The sequence below is a fragment of the Hipposideros armiger genome, unplaced genomic scaffold (genome assembly GCF_001890085.2).
Source record: "Hipposideros armiger isolate ML-2016 unplaced genomic scaffold, ASM189008v1 scaffold_312, whole genome shotgun sequence".
NCBI classification, from domain to species: domain Eukaryota; kingdom Metazoa; phylum Chordata; class Mammalia; order Chiroptera; family Hipposideridae; genus Hipposideros; species Hipposideros armiger.
This window is the reverse complement of record NW_017731662.1, coordinates 1,141,250-1,157,166: the sequence shown is the minus strand read 5'-3', so window position 1 is coordinate 1,157,166 and position 15,917 is coordinate 1,141,250. Positions and strand designations below refer to the sequence as shown.

At 46.1% G+C, this 15,917-nt stretch overlaps 1 protein-coding gene across 11 annotated transcripts in view; it reads left to right on the top strand.

The window, feature by feature from the left end:
• ATXN7L1 (ataxin 7 like 1) overlaps nucleotides 1-15,917 on the top strand; it is a 234,598-nt gene that overhangs the window by 149,962 nt on the left and 68,719 nt on the right. For 2 of the 11 annotated variants that reach the window (XM_019660150.1, XM_019660149.1), the window contains exon 1: nucleotides 12,185-12,473. The exons of 7 other annotated variants lie outside the window; for them this stretch is intronic. The gene's annotated coding sequence lies outside the window, so the exon portion shown is untranslated. Of the gene's footprint in view, nucleotides 1-11,963; nucleotides 11,995-12,184; nucleotides 12,474-15,917 lie in introns of those variants that run through there. 2 more of the 11 variants (XM_019660154.1, XM_019660152.1) reach the window with 2 other exon arrangements.

Genomic DNA, 15,917 nt, shown 5'->3' with positions numbered 1-15,917 from the left:
GGGAATGGTGGCCTGGAGGTTAAGAGCTGAATAAAGTGGATAAAGGAGGTGGCTGGGGGTCTGGACTTTAGATTGGTTCATTTGCATATGAAAGGAGCACCTGCAGGTGAGTCCTTCATTATCTCTAGGAACTGGCTAGGCCAGGGTCAGCAAGGCCCCAAGGTGTCAGAGCATCAGAAATACAGAAAAATAAGACATGATTAATGCGCTGAATCTGCATTTTGACACGATCCCCAAGTACTTAATGAGCATGCTAAAGTTTGAGAAGCTCTTCTCTAGGGCAGTGCTGTTTGACATTGTGAATGGAGTGTGCTAAAAGCAACAGATGTCTGGGCCAGCCGAGTGGCGTGTTGGTTAAAAGTTGGCTTAGGACGCCAGCTCTGAGCAGCAGGGCCCCCATTCATATCTCACATGCAGGCCAGTGACGCTGCGCCCGCTAACAGCTCGACATGGAGCTGGGCTGCTGTGAGTCGCTAGCAATGGCGTAGGCTGCAGTGGGGCTGGGTGGCAGCTGGGTGCACTTTCATGAGCTGCCGTGAGCCTCCATCAGCAGCCATCCAATGGCCGGCGAGCAACTGCCTCACCTGGGAAGAGCGCAATGATAATACCAACATGGGCCAGTGAAGCAATGCCCTCCACAACTAGACTGAAGAACAAAATGACAGCAATTTGTCTGTTCCCCTTCCCCGATTCCCCAGCGCTGTTCCCCTCTCCCGATTCCCCAATAAAATCTTTTAAATAAATAAATAAAAGCAACAGATGTTCTGAGCCATTCTGTGTAGAAATAGGGCCAGTGATGTGGGTTTGTGCAACTAAGGACACCAAAACAAGGCCGAAATTGGAAATGGACAGCTAAGAAAAGAATGTCCCAGAACATTTGCAGTGCCTTCCATTTGCTGGGCATATGCTTATAATAATAGTCTTTTGTTCATAATGATTGATACAGTAGTCATAGATACTATGCAAACAAATGTGGTATTACTTTCTATAACAGAACTTATTTAAAAGGAGGGAACTTACCACCTCATCAACGAATGGAGATAAAAGCCAACATTTTTATCCCATTTTACAATGGGAAAATTGGTCAGCAATTATCCAATAAAACCCCAGTTTCCTGCACTCCCAAATGGGTAGTGCTTCAATTTCTTTTAATGGAACATTAATCTCTTTGGAGTGACCAGTTATCTCTTTGGATGATGAGTACAACTTCCACTTGTCATCACATACACAAACTCCTCTAGAAAGAGCCCTGATTGGCCCACTCCACTTGGAGAAGAGGCAGTGTATCGAGAAGAATAGAGAGGAAGAGGAACAAGGACCAAGTGTGGGTAACTGCTTAGAAATCTCAGTGCTTGGACAAAAAGAGACCTTTGAAATCATCCTGTCAAATCTCTCATTTTAAAGATAAGGACACTGGGGCTTGTGCTATTAGTAACTTGCATGCGGCCCTGTAGCTCCTTAATGCCGAGACGGGGCAGGACGCAGGCAGGCTCTGAGGGCCCCAGGGCCAGCCTTCTCCGTGTTCTCCGCCTCCCCTCCTCCCTTCCCGTTTGGACAGAGCACCTCCTTCCTCTTAACTTAGAGCTGAAACACTTCATGCCCAGTCTAGCAGTGCTGACAATGCAGCCATGTATTTTATTTCTTTGTTTTATTTATTTATACTCAGCCTTGTTGCAAAAGGATTTAAGGCCGCTTATAAAGCGGCAAACAACAGAGCAAGATAAAATAAATTTAAAATATGTGAGAAAGATGAGACAAAGGAGTAAGTGGCTTCACAGCGACTTTGCCCATTGCCATCCTGCTGGGGCCAGGGAGCGACCAGCCGTTAAATCAGTGACCAGCCATGAGTCCAGGCTTTTGGCGCCTCTACTTACAACTCAGCGGGTGTTAGAGCCTCTCCCACTTGGTGATTGAAATGCCCTTGAAGGTCACTTTGACGAACTTGGAAGTTCTCTTCAGTGGGTCCTATTTGTGGGGTGTGGCCACAGCAGTGATGCTGGCAGTGAGAGGGTTGTGTTGTTACTGCTGTGTTAAGGCCAGACAAGAGGAGAGCTAGTTAATACTTGGAACCTTTGCGCTGTCCAGAATCAGTGACCTCCTTGGTGCCTCTGTAATTTCCTTGCAGGCTGGGAGGAGAAGGCTGAGTGTAGCCAGGGTTCAGGGCTGTTGCCTGGGCTTTCTGGGGGCCCCCTTCCCTCCCTCCCCCCGAACCCCCCACTCAGTCTTTATCCCTTTTTTTTTTTTTCCATCCCATTTTGACCTCTGCTCAAGCTCCAGTCTCTCGGTTCTGTGAGGCCAGCTCCCTCGCTGCCTTTATGTCTTCATTCAAGGAACTCGGGTGTCCTCACTGCTCTCAGGACCTCTGCTTCCTCCCACGGAAAGGCCTTGGTCTGATACCCCCTTGCCTCAGGTGTGCCCTCTCTGTCTCCTTGGGCCTTGTCCCAACCCACCATTGTTTGGGGTGGCCTCTTCAGTCCCTTCCCAGCTTCTCTTGCTGCAAAATGAATCAAAGCTAACCCACCGGGAATCCCAGCACTCATGACAATGCTCACCCCTAGAGGTGTTTGGAAAGGTGCATTTGGAGGCTGTCATGGTAACTGGCTTTGATTGAATCAGAGGTGCTAAGCTGTCTCAGATGCATGGGATGGTCCCATTCTAGGAAGAACTATCCCACCAAAACGTCAGGCGCGTCCCTGCTGACACAGGCTAATGAGAACTCAGAAAAGCCCAGATATTTACAGCTGTGCACTAGCACAGAACAGCCACACTGCAGCTTTCTTGGTCTGTACCCAAGAGTTTAGTGGAGAAAATCACTAAATTACTTTTATCTACACGGTATGGTGAGAAAGAATTACATTTGGAAGGGTCAAGCTATGCTGGGAATTGTTTATTTCATTAGGCCGGAGTCCCACAGTCGGATGAAGCTGTGGCTTACTCAGGTCAGGTGTCGGCCTGCATCTGGAATTTGCTAATTTCTCAGCTTCCGTGGGCACCCTGGAACTGCCAGTGCAGCTTGTCACGTGAGCACTGTCGGATGGCCCCGAGCCCCCCAGGGATTGCCGGTGGCTGGCACAGCATCCGTGAGTGGGAACTGACTGCACTGGGAAAACCTCTCCAGAGGTTGTTTTTCTATAACAGGCAAAGGAGCAGAGCACTCAGAATTAGTCTATTGCCTCTCATAAAAACCCACTATCATACTCTGAGGCTTAAAAAATCATTTTTGAGTGAGCTGGCTAAGACAAGTAATTAAGGTTCGCTAGCCCTCAGACCACGGGAAACTGCTGGCCCACTGATCCCTGCGTTTTCTCTTGCTTTACTGTGGATTGGCTAATTATTTCCTGATTTATCCATTCATTATCTAACACACTTTGCGTGCCTGCTGTGTGCCAGTACTAAGACAAGCTCCCTGACTTTGGCTCTTTATGGCGGAGTGGAAGAGGGAGGCCAGGCAGCCATGATTACAGAGCCCTGTGCCATGTGCTGAGGTGGAGGTGTGCTCAGTGTGTCCTGTGTGCACTGAGAAGGGGACTCGAGTGACACCTGGCAGAGGTGCAGGGTGACAGGGTCTCCCAGGTATCCCAGATGTAGGAATGTTTGAACTGGGTCTTAAAAGAAAACAAAACGTCAACCAAGGTGAAGAATGAAAGGGTGGCCGAGCATTCCAGGGAGAGAACACTGTGCACCAAGTCACAGAGGCTTGAAACAAAAGGCTCTCAGTAGTCCAGGGTGGCAGGAGGGCGGGATGCCTGGGGGGAGGGTATCAGAACGAGCTGTCACGCCTGGTGCCCTAGAGGCAAGGAGAGCTGCGACAGATTCCTAGGAGCTGATTCTCTCGCAGCTCAAAGACACGAGAGGCCATTAGACATCCCTCAATGCCACATGTCAATCAAAATAATTAAAAGCAAAAGAACCGGAAAGCTGGTTCATATATTCGAACATTCATCTAGGTTTCCCCCCCAAAAAAGCGTTTGATAAAATAAGATGAAGTGCCAAAGAGATATGTGTGTTCAATCGCATGACATAAAGTGAGTAGAGTGTAGTTTAAAAAAAAAAGAAAGAAAAAGAAAAATCCCTGCAAAACTGAATGATTGCTAACTCTGGGTAGCAGAGCATACTTGGGCTTGGATTGGAGTCAGACAGACCTAAGTTCAAATTCTGGCTTCACTAATTTAAGTTTTTAACCTCTCTGGGCTTTCTCATCTAAACATAGGTGGTGATTAGGGCTGGCCGAGTGGCTCAGTTGGTTAAGAGCTTGCTCAAGAGTGCGAGCTCTGAGCAACAGGGTCGCCGGTTCAATTCCTGGCCTGAGCTGAGCTACTGCTGAGCTGCCAACAGGTAGCAGGATGGCTCAGCTAAAAATAAAAATAAATAAAAATAATTTTAAAAAAACATGGGGGGGGTGATTGGAGAACAAACAATGAGATATATAGATGATGTATTATAGAATTGTGCACTTGAAACCTATGTAATTTTTCTGACCATTTATCACCCTAATAAATTTTAATAAAAATAAAAAATAAACATGAGGGGTGATAATACCAATCTCATCGCGTAATTGTGGGGATTAAACCATACAATCCCAGTGGTTTTTATTTACCAGCTTATTTCTTGCTTTTTAAAGCACTAACTCAATCCAGGGCAAGAAAGCGATGGTGGTATATGAGGATCAGTTATCGTTAGTGGAGTAAAGAACAATCACAGATTACAGTTAATAAAACAGATTCTAGAAATAACAGAATTCCTATTCACTAATTTTATTCAATGGACAAATATCTATCACACACTTTCTACTGGCAGGCACTGCGTGAGGTTTAGGGACTAGAATATTGAACAAGACAGACCCACTCTGTGCTCTCATGAGGCTCATCATCTAGTGAAGAGAAAAACATATAATGGACTCACTTCCTGAAATCTACCCATCTCAGACTCACCCAGAGGCACGTTCTTTGTGGACTGACCTCAGCTGGCTTGGCCCTGCAGAACTCGTAGGTTCTTTTGGATAGAAAACATTGGCCACTGTAGAAGGCTGCAGAAAGTTGAGGGTTCACTTCTCCTCCATAACCCCACTCCCAGGTTGTAATGAATGTGAGTGTCAGACTGAAGTCGGCCACAGATATAGGCATTTATCAAACAAACATTTATCAACAAGTAGGGAGAAAACAGTTCACTCACCTTATTTGGTAAACTTGAAGTCCCAGCCCTCTCTGCTTTGATGTGTTCTGTCATACCTTGTATGAAAGGTTCACTTGAGGCAGCTGCAAGAATATTCCAGAGACCGGACTCTATTTCCCCGAATCAACAGCATGCTGTCATCAGCCTTCCTGATGCAATGGCTGCATACAGAGCAGCCTCGAGGCTAAGAGTAAAGGGACAGGCCTCGCTGGGTTCCAGGACCCTCTTTATACAAGGATGGGGATGTCTCTAAAGGTTTGGGGCCAGGCTACATATCTTGAAAACCTTTAATCTCACCAGTAAGCACCCATAAGTCACAAGTTTTACCAACAAAAGCCCATTTTTTTTATATTCAGAAGGTTGATCAAAATACAGATGACAGAAGGACTTAAAGCAGCCACTTTGGGCATGTGACACTCTTGGGTCAGTCCCAGTTGCCCAATCCAGACTTTGTATTCTTGATAGCATGTGAGCTGATCACCCCTAGAGGCTGAGACACAATAAAACAGCCATTATACCCAAGTACTTTCTTATACTCTCTTATGTATTTATTTATATACACAAGTATTTTACAGTAAACTATAGGCACTGTAACCATGTTCCATTTTCTCTCTCCTATTCAAAAGGTACGATTCCTTGTATATGTGGGAGGGGTGGGATGAGGGCTGGATTACGTCTAAAGTGACCATACATCCTGGATTGCTCAGGAGAGTCACAACTTCTACCTGTTGCCCTGAGGCCCATCCACTTAGCAATCCCTTTCACTTTCAGAGGTGTCCAGTTAGGATAATAAAGTATATAATTATTCTATTAATAGAAAGAACAAAGAGAGCAAAGCCAGGAGAACTGGGTTTGAGTTCTGTCTCTACCAGTTTCCAATAGGGTGGCCTTGGATAAATCACCTCTCCTTGATAAATCAGATTTTCCTCATTTGTAAACTGAGACTAATATACACGTGCCTGCCCTCACTCCCTAGCCGTTTTTTAGGAGATACCAGTTATCCCATGGATGTGAATAAACTGTGCAGAGAGAGCAGCAGTAACAAGTTAGGGATTATTCCCATCCTTAAATCCAGCCTTGGTTCATGCTCTGGCTCGGGCGAAACCCAGCCTCAGCATATAGATCACGGTCGCTCTTGCATTTATCTCCCTGGAGCATGGAGAAACCGTAGCCTGTTCTGCCAGATGAGTAACTAGCAGAGCCCTTTACCTGGGGATTTACATTTCCTCTTAACTCCATCAAAGACGCGACCATGACCCTTAAAAGTAAAACCAGAAACCCTTCCTTTGCCTTAAGATGCATTAATGTAAAAATTTTCCAATAAAGATTCAACTTACCCTTCTTTATATGAGTAGAACTCTTAAAGATTTGAGAAGACATCATAACTGGTGAGAGGCGAATGTGAAAGCTCAGCATGAGTGTACTGCCTTGTTGATGCATAGATGTGACACATGTTCCCATGGGAACAGTCACAAATGAGGCGAGGATGGGGTGGGGTGCCCCAAACAGAAGTACCGTTTTGCATAATAATATAGAATTTTACTTTTTTCAAAGCAAAAATTACTTGCTTTCTTATTACAAAAGTAATGCATTATAAAAACTGCCAAAATTTCAGGAAATATAAGAAAGTAAATATTTCAATGCCAGTGTAAAACTTTCCAATCTTTTCTGTGTATGCGTTTGTCTCTGTGTTATACATATGTACCTATATGCATATATTTTTTTAAATAAAAGTAGAATCCTATTATAGACATTGCTTTGAAATCTTTTTTCTCTCATTAAACTTGTGGATACATTTCAATAAATAGAGACCTGCACCATCATTTTTATAGCTCCCCAGCATTCCACTGAATGGATGTGCCAATAGTTTTACTGTTCCCTGGTATTTATGTTTGTTTAGGGGTACAGCATGTACCCCTTTTGCTATATATAATTTTAAATCAATATAAGGTATCTGCCCACCCCACCCCCAACACACACACAAACTTGACACACTTTTCATAATTCCCCAGGAGAAGTTTCAGATATCTCTTAGACTGCCTTCTTTGCACTTAGGTTGAAGGACTCCTGACAGTTGACGTGTGGACTAGAAGTTGCTGTAAGGGACCCGCAAAGGGCAGCTCCGGGTAGAGAGCCCAGACGCTGCGTTGTTGCAAACTGCCTGAAGTGGGGTCAGTTACTGTAGGAACAACTTCCTCATGCGCTGGAGCCCAGATCTGGTCATTCATGAAGCAACACTGCTGCCAGGAGCCTCTGTCATTTAATAGCCCTTCCAGCCTGAGGCCCAATCGTCAGAACCCTCCTTTGAAAACTCCTGCACACGTGCGAGTGTTTACACACGGCGCATTCAATAACACCTCAGTATCATGAGCTCTGCCACTGAGTAAAGCTCCTCGGGAAGCCAGCCAGCAGCTCTGAGCACTTGAAGGGCACCAAGCCCCACTCGGCACCAATGGGGGCACCCTTCAGGCTTTCATTGAGAAAAGCTTACACTCCGTTTATACATCATACTAGCAAGCCTGACAGTCTGATTTCCAAGTTCGGCACATTAGCACTCTGAGCAGGACTGTGGAGGCGGCCCTGAGAGTAAGAAGTGACACCAGACTACAGAAAATAAGAGTAAAAGGCAGAAAGTGGGGAAGCCAAGGCCCCTTTGTACAAAGGCAAATAGCTTTGCCTACTTTCTAAGTGTTTGCACACAGCCGGCACCACCCGTGATGGTGGGGCAATCAATTTAGTGAGTTCTGACCAACATTTTAAACAGTGGACTAGAAGAGAAGAGAAAACATCAGTGTTTTTTTAACTTAATTAAAGGTAAACAGCGTTCTTTGGAATCTTCGTCTTATACCCCTGTGTACATACTAGGTTGCAGTGTACTTTTCATTCCAAACTTTTAAGCTTGAAAGCTACTGTTGTAGGCCCTGAAGTCATCACCATTATAGCAAAGTATAGAAACGAATGCCCTTAACAGTGACCTTGAGTTATCAAAAAACAAGGATCAAATAATGTTCAAAGTAAAACATTTAAGAGGACAAAGTACAGTGGGATGAAGATCTTTTGGAAAGATTCCTGTTACAAAGTGCGGACAATTTTTTTTGAAGGTTTAGTATTTTAAATTTGAAGTGGAAAGCCTTTCTACCTTCTCCCTAACTTGAATCACAAACACCAAATTTAATAGTGGGGGAAGAAACCCGAAAAATATAAAATAAACTATTTAAAATAATTTTAAATAATTAAAACACCAAATTTGATACATATCTCACATAAAGATAGTCCCCTTCCAGGTATACCTGATAAGGTATGCGTATAACTTTGAGCTGCACATTAACAGGAACTTCAGTCATTCAAAACAGGTATTAAAAATGCACAGCAAGGCTTCTGTGCTCTGGCTAGGTATCGGCCTGCAAAGATATTAAGAGACTCAGAACTGGTCCTCAAGGAACTTACGGTCCAGTGAGTGATCCAGATTTCAGTCAACCCACATTTATTGACCTTCACTATAAAGTCATTTTGCAAATTGTGGTGCAGTACTGGCTGAGGCTGATTGTAATTGGCAATCTCCTGAAAAAGCTAGGGTATTTGAACCCCATATGTACAAAACTGGCCTCATGGCTTTGGTCATGAGCCCAGGTCACAGAGGATTAAGCCAAAGCCAGTTCCAGGTAAGATCAGGCAGGCTGGCTCAGTCCCTGTGAACCCAGGTCACGGCAAAAATGGAGAGCATGGAGCAGAGCCCTAGGTTCTGACCTGGAAGTGTGCTGGGCAACATCAGGGTAAAGCCCAGTCTGCAGCCAATGCAGCTGACATGCTTACCCTGCCTTTCAGTCTACTGACTGCTCAGGCCTCCATCCTTTTCTGGCTCCATCCTTTTTTTGATCAGTTTTTCACATATCCAAGCCATGTTTTAAAGACCTCACTGGTCTCTGACCAACTTCCTCCTCTGTGTATGTATTCTGATGAAGCTCCCTTCCATGCAGGGTAGTGTGTGTGGCGGGGGAGGTCCTAAATGCCCACAGTGTGGGCAGAGGGCCCCAGCTTTGTCTCCATCGGTGCTGTTGTCCTCAAGGGCTGGATATGCTGTGTTTACCAGCCTTCCCAAACCCACCAAATCCATTGGCAAAGCAGGATTTGTCTGGTCTATGGTAGGACTACCTTTGTTAAGCACACCAGTACTAACTACGACAAATTTCTGCTAATGTTCCCTATCCCCTCTCAGCCCACTTTTACTAATTTGATATTACAGGTTTGGTGGCCATGCCTCAGATTTTCAGACGTTCTGGTTTTAAATAGCCTACCTGTCTTCCCTAAATATGCCAGCACTTGTCAAACCGTGTGTCCTACTTTTTGGTTTAAAAAAAAAATGGTCTCTATGCTCAGAGGAGTCACAAGGTACGTGGAAATACTGTATCCTACTCACTTTGTATCCTGTGAGCAAATGAGTTTTCCTGCAGAGACTATTCCAATGCACCCAGTCCCCATATTCCTTTCAGGCAGCATGGATGCAAATGTCATGTGGTTACCAAAGCAACCTCAAATAAACCAGTGAGAGGCACCACCTGTGCATCTCATCTGACCACAGAGCTTCTTCAGTTACCAGATTTGATTAGTCTTTACGACCTAGGCTGCTTTCGTGATAGTCAACATAAAGGCCACCTTGACACACAACTTGTCTGGCCTTTGGTTCTATGTTTGGTTGTGTTGTGTTTTCGGAGAGAAAGAAGAAGTAGATGCATGAGGTTGTGACAGAACGTTGTAGAACTTTCTAATCATTACCTCCTGACCATCTCCCTCTTGCATTTCACATTCGGCATCCCTGGTCATGGCCCTGAGTACTTGGACCCCTGAGAAGATGTCTTCATTCAACCCTATAAACCCCTTGGCATCTGTAGTAACTCACTACCATGTTCCCTCAAAGGAAATGCCCCAAACCTGCAATGAACCTGCCCACATGCATCACATAATAGTAATAGCATCCCTTATCAAGCTATGAGTGTGCCTACTTGGCACAGACAAGGCACATAACTGAGGGACCCTTCATTTGTTCCATTACTTTCATGTGGCCTCTTGCAAAACAACTCAGCAAAAACCACCTTTTGAAATACCCCATTGAAGAAGAGAGATCCACCAAACTACTTGCTGAGTCAGATCCCTTCCACATGTGAGACAGCACACCTGGGAGATGCAGGCTATGTGATGGACAGCTTGACAGGCCTGTGAGGACATTCCGCTCTTGCTTCTTAGACTAGGATTAGATGAGGAGCTGGGGTCAGCACATGGGTGAACTAATCAAATCAAAGAAGGACAGGCTGCAGACTGGGTGGAGATGGCTGCTTTCCACTGAAATCGTAGCTCTGGAGGACAGACGTCCAAAGCTTGGCCTCCTTGTGGACAGGAACCAACCCTTCTGCGTGAGGGAATTGCAGTCTGTGAACCGGTACAGAAAAACCGTGAAAACCAGGAGTTTTGAGGGAATCAAGGGAGGTGATGTGCTTTTATAGTAAAATAACTTTACAAGCTTCTTTAGTTCCGTCATTGTGTGTTCTGGAAACATGGTAGTGGAAGCAAGCAAGGACTGGCTTAGGAGTTGGGAGACCCAGTGCTGTTCATGATTTGCAGTGTGGCCTCTCCAAAAATCTCAATTTACCTGTCTGTGAAAGTGGGACTCACAAAGCCCACTACTTTCAAGTGCTCTGCGAATAATAAAGCACCACACCAGCCCACGTCATCATTCGTGAGGCTGAGACCAAGGCTTCTCTGAGCAGTTCTCCTCCTTTGTTAAATGGGGATAATAATACAGTCCTCCTCATCTTGCAGGATGCTTCTGAGGATTACATAATAGAATGTGCTTGAAAGAGACATGGAAAGCATGGAGTTCCAAGTAGGCAGCAGGGTCCCGTCAGTTCTGGGGCTGCTTTAAGTAGTCAGTTGCCGCCCTGAGGCCAGGACTGGTATAAGACTCCCTTTGCCTGCCCTGAACCTTCTCTCTGGGGTATCCCTTCCCCCTTCTTCTCTCCCCACTCCAGCCTTCCTGCTCCCCTGCTCCATCCTATGTCTTGGATGATGAGTTGCCTTTGCTCTTCTCTCAGAATCTGTCACACAACTGCTGCATCTCACTTTGGGGGGCTCTATTTTGGATCCCAGTGAAACCATTTGTATATATAGATTGTAATAAATTGTGGGTTCCCTTGGGAGCAAAGTGGCAGCCACTGTGTGGGTTCATACCCACCACCATTGCACTGGTGACCCCTAGACCCAGAGGAACGACATGTACTTTCTGGAGTAAATGTGAATCTGCCAGATGAAAATACTTTAGTCATTGTCACCTAAAGAGAGCACAGTCTCCAGTCCTGATGAGGGAGGGAGAAAGGCTGACCTGGCAACCCTAAACTCAAAGGGGAAAGGGAAGCCTTCCTCAGGACCAGCTCAAAAACAGCCCAGGGACACTGTCCCCACCCTCCCTCCGTTTGCTTCCTGCGTGGCTCAGTGGCCTCACTGCACCGAGCAGGGAACTTTCCTGTGTCTTGAAAACTCCATTCAGCACGCCCCTTTTTTCTCCCGTGGGATTTACCAACTTCCAAATTCCAATGCTTCTGCAGTCACCCCAGATGTGTACCAAGGCCTCTTCATTTGCAAAATCTCTTGTCAATCTCTAAGTAAAAGATGCTTCAAGGAAGCACCCAGTTCCTTTTGCTAATAACCGCAGTTTGTCATGTGACCCCGCCCCTCCCCCCACGGATTCTCTCTGAAAACCCCCCACCCACCCCACCAATAAACTAGGTTGACGTCTGTCCTTTATCTGCCAACATCTACATTTCCTTCAAGGTGGTAATCTTTTGCTTTTGTTATTTAAGTTCTGTTTTATTCTTAATTGTTACCCAAATGCTTTGGGGACTTGCATAAACAGTTAACAAAAACACGGCGCACGAGGCAGCCGTTTCGCTTTCTGTGCTTGTTGTTCTTGGCACTGGGTCAGTTCTATGAACTTCTGGTGTCCAACTGGTAGGACCTGAAACTCTGTGTTTAACAAGTGCCTGTAGTCAAAACAGTTGGCGTGTGCAAGCTGGGATCGCTGGTCCTGACTGCAGCTGGTCAGCCGTCGGTCCTGGACCACGCAGAACACCGAATCTCGGTGCTCCGTATCCGGTCGGGCTTTTGTTGTTGTTTAGTTGTTGGGATTTTTCTGCCTTGCTTTTTTTTGTGTGTGACGGCATCTGTGGCTAATGTGGATTGCTTCAGGTTCCAAAAGTACAGCATGTTTACAGTCGTCGTAGAATCAGATTAAGTTGGCAGCCTGAGTCTCTGTAAGTGGTTTTAGTTTACATTTCTTCTTCTAGCAGGATGTTTTGCATAATTTTGCTGATCCTGGGTTATTTATAGACTTTTTTGAAGAAACGGGGATGCGTGAGGGTTTTCTGTTCTAACTGTGGAAAGTGAAATCCATTTCTGCAGTTAGAGAAATGGCAGTGCGTATGCAGCAGAGGGTTATTTTAGCTCCTGAAAATTAATTTCTCCGCGAGGTCATTTGATAACATTCCGGAGCACTCTCTCCGGCCGCCGATATCAGATACCCTGATAGCTGTCTTAGGACGTGTTGTTTTCCTCTGGTCGGTCACAAGCGGAATAAAATGAAAGTAACGATGCCATTTCCTCTGGGGCCCTCCGAGAGGGCGGATGCAGTGATTGGGTATTGTTTCAAATGTCCAAAGTGGGTTTGCAGTGGTTTGTTTTGTCCAGCCCACAGGGGCAGTGTTCGCTGGCCGTCCCCAGACTGCCCAGAAGCCGGTTGGCGGGACTCTGAGAGCCTGGGGGAGGGGCAGAGAAAGTCTGGCCGCAGGAAAGTTAGTGGGTTTTCAAGCTTGTCCTCACCTAAATGACAGCAATACCCAGGTGTTTATAACATTAAAAAATTATAATCAGCTGCAAGGTGGCATAACGCTAATGCATTTTCTGTTTGATTTTCTGGCCTGGCGGTAGCATCTTTGGGGACCCAGTGCATGTTTGAATGAGAACTAAAGCTGGGCATGTTTGAAATCACTAAGCCAGAATTAGCACTCTATGAAAGGGTTTCCCATAATATTTACTAGAACAGTTGGCTAAAAATTGCTCCGCTTTGCCCACTGAATGGCTGTGTAATTAAATCAGCCCTTAACAGCGTACCTTGAGCACCTCCCATCTCTGTCTGCAGCTCCTGGAATTTGCATGGGTAAGTAGCACGTTCATCAGCGTAATGAGCGTGGAGTCCCAGACTAATGGTCCAGGAGAACGTTGTAAATGAGACACTTCATTGTGCCTCTGGCTAAATATTTTAAACCAAACAAATCAAAAAGGAGGGCGAAAACGGTAAACCTCCTTTGGGCCGTGCGAAAGACCTTCTAAGTAGGGAGTCTGCTCTGATCCAGGTCCTTGGGCCCCTCACAGACAGGTCCGAATCTCCCCTTACCCCCAGCATCACCGACCCACACACACAAATGAAAATGGAGCGTTGAAACGGAAATTTCCAAGGTAGTAAATGTGGCCATTAGGCCGAGGCTTGGCGTAGTTAAAACTGCTGAGTGCTGCCAAGAGCAGATTTCTTTTTCTCCTTCATGTTTCTCTCATCTATATGAAGTTAGGGGTGGCTGAGGGATGGGGTTTTGAGGGGAGGGGGGGTGATTGTTTTTCTGGTCTCCTCTAACCTTGCTTGCAGAGAATAATGAGGCTGCCTTGCTTTCCAGAGCATGCCCTGCGCCTTCTCATGCTAGCCCCACTGAGCTGGTGAAGGACAAGTCTAGCCCTTGGGTCCCAGTAGAAAAGGCTGGAGATGAGGCTTGACTTGCACAGTGGAGCTGGGGAGCTTCAACTGAAGCTGGACATTATCCATCAGGCTTTGGCCTCCTCCCTGCCCCATCCAAACTGGGCAAAGTGGCTGCATGGCAGATGTTTGAAACTGTTCTCGTGATTCAGATCTGCCCCCTGGATGGAGCCCATTCCACGTCCCCTTTTCTCCTCCAGTGGATCAGTTTGGGATAGGATTGGAGTGGAGGCCCACCTTCTGAAGGCCTCAGGTTTGAGGTGTGTTGTGTGTTGGTTTGTGTGCATCTCAGCTAGCAGTGATTATGGGGGCTCTCACCCCACTGTGTAAATAACCTCATGGCCAGAGTGAATGAAGAGACATGAAGGGACCCTCCAGGCCTTTCTGTTGGAGAGGGATGGCAGTGAATACTGAACAATTTCTCAGTCCTCCTACCCTTGGGCTTTTGCATTTGAATTGGCCAAACCCGCCCACCCTGCTATTCTTGGGAAAGCGAAGGCACTGCCATTTGCCAGACTGTCAGTGCTGCCCCTCCCAGCCCCTCCTCACGGCAGCCTGACAATACCTTTCAAATACTCTCCTTTCCTGCTTTGATTTCCCTACCTCAAATCCCAAACACCACCTCCACCACCACCCTGCCCCCTCCAGCAGGAGAGAGCTCAATGATACTGACAGTGCCAAAAAAGTGTATACACATTTTAAGAAAGGAAAAAACTGTATTAAAATTGTAATAATATATACCAATAACAAAAGATGAATACAAATCACATTTGACTTCTGCAATTACAAGAGGTGCTCAAAGTGGTTACCATCAGCGTAATTTTAATTCAGTTTTTTTTTTCTTACTTAAAATGTGTATACATTTTTTTGGCACCCTCTGTGTATCTGTTGTTGGACAGATCATTGATATGATGTGTCTAGGCCCCTTAGCAGCAGTGAGCATTTGTGGGTCCCTCCCCTCTCCTGGCCCCCAGGGGAGTGGATCTGCCTACCCTACACTAAGTGGGAAGCCCAGAATCCTGCAGGGCCCAGCAGGGTCCGGGAGCCTGTGGTAGGACCGAGGTATCCAGGCAGAACCTGGAGGTTGGGTGGATCCCTGGTGGAAAGCAGCACTGGGCCAGATGGTCTGAGTCAGTTTGTCTAACCTGTGAATGTGCTGGTGGCTACCTCACTCTGCCGTTAGCCCACTCACCCCCACAGTCTTATCTTTTTCTGGAAGGACAGCAATGACAAATAGATTCATTAGAACCCACCAGGGTAAGAAAATAAGCTGCTAAAAGGAGTTGGTTTCCTCCAGCCTGTGGCTTGAAGTCACGCCACTGTTTCAGACCAGTTGCTCTGTACCTGTACACTACCTAGCCTCAGGAGTCCAGGGCAGGCCAGATTTCCCAGATGTCAAGGATCAGGAGACTGTTCCCACCTTGACCTTGCTACAGTTTGCATCAATGTGGCACTCCTCAGACCAAGGAGGAAGATGCATTTCAGCTAGTTATGTCAGAGGTTAGGAGTCCCTCATCCTCTGCCCTCCATACTTTACTTTTTCTCTCTTATCCAATGAGCATGAACAGTTTTTAGGTAAACCAATTATATTAATTTGCCTGGGTTTTCATAACAAAATACCACAGACTGGGAGATTTAAACAACAAATTAATTTTCTTACAGTTCTGGAGGCTGGAAGTCCAAGATCAGGGTGCTAGCCAGATTGGTCTCTCCTGAGGCCTCTCCTTGGCTCGCAGATGGCTATCTTCTTGCTGCCTGTTCATATGGTTGTCCCTCTGTGCACACACACACCCCTAGTGTCTCATACTCTTCTTTCTTTTTTTAAAGATTTTATTGGGGAATTGGTGGAGGGCAGCAGCGTTGGGGAATCGGGGAAGGGGAACAGACAAGTTGCTGTCCTTTTGTTCTTCAGTCTAGTTGTGGAGGACATCGCTTCACTGGCCCATGTTGGTAT